This window comes from Mustela putorius, unplaced genomic scaffold, assembly GCF_011764305.1.
Source record: "Mustela putorius furo isolate JIRA1106 unplaced genomic scaffold, ASM1176430v1.1 tig00000083_pilon_pilon_pilon, whole genome shotgun sequence".
Lineage (NCBI taxonomy): Eukaryota > Metazoa > Chordata > Mammalia > Carnivora > Mustelidae > Mustela > Mustela putorius.
Genome location: NW_025421273.1, coordinates 15,548,437 through 15,549,716, shown reverse-complemented (window position 1 = coordinate 15,549,716; position 1,280 = coordinate 15,548,437).

Here is a 1,280-nt window from a genome sequence, read left to right as displayed (position 1 = left end):
GGAGCAGGAACCATCAGGTAAAGACGGTGAAGCAGAATCAACACTGCTACGTTTCAATGAATTAAGAAAGGCTAGGACCAGCTTTGGTGGATTCAGATGTTCATCTCACAAAGTCATGAGTGCAAATATGATCACCTAAAAGAACATCACTCCCTCCATGGCATGCTTCATACATGTGACTCCTTTTCTTTATTTCCTGGAGCTCTGAGCCACCACCAATGTTCAAGACACTGTCACAGCACCTATCACCCATCTAGCAAGTTTCTGTTCCATTGTTGCAAGTAATCTATGCACAGGCTTGACAGTAGAGATTCCTGTGTTCATTTTGTAGATGAGGACTATATTTTGGAAGAAGTGATATTGACAGCAGCTTGGGTCAAGCCAGTCCACTTAAGGCTGACCGATTCCCATGACATAATCAGCCTCTGAGTGAATCCAACCTGGACTTGCAATGAGAAAGTACCCAGGAAGTCCTCAGCACTTATAACCGAAAAGGGCATCACAGCTTCCTATAAGGAGACCTCTCTTTCCAGTGCACACAGCTTTTATGTAGATCTCCTAAAAGAGCCAACACACGTATCCCTCTGGAGCAACCACTCATCCTTGCAACCTGCTAAGGATGAAAGATCAGAGAGTAAACTGCCTGGGTGCTAATCCTGACTCCATCATCTTTACCCATTCATGAGTTGATGATCCCTTGGCTGCTTCCTTTTCTTGCCTATTGTAAATGGTGCTGCTATAAACAACAAGGTGCATGTCTCCCTTTGAATTAGTGTTTCTGTATTCTTTGGGTAAACACCCAGTAGTATGATTCCTGAATCATAGTATAGTTCTATTTTTCTCTTTTTGAGGAGCTCCCATGCTGCTTTCCACGGTGCTGCACCACTTGCATTCCTACCAATAGGGCACGAGGTTTCCTTTTTCTCCATAGCCTCACCAACACTTGTTTCTTGTGTTTTAGATTTTAACCATTCTGCAGGTGCAAGGTGATATATTTTTGTAGTTTTGATTTGCATTTCCCTGCTGCTGAATGATATCAAGCATCTTTTCCTGCGTCTGTTGGCCATTTGGCTATCTTTCTTGGAGAAATGTCTGTCCATGCATAGACCCACTAGAGAAGGAATATTGCTTTCACAGACCTGTCTTTGGAAAAAAAAACAAAAAAACTCCATTCTCTATGGCCACTCCCTCTACACACAAACCTCTGACCTTGGATTCCAGAGGTGTGGCTCTAAGGAAGGCATGGCCCATGATGTTAAGCTTCAGGGCACACACAGCTA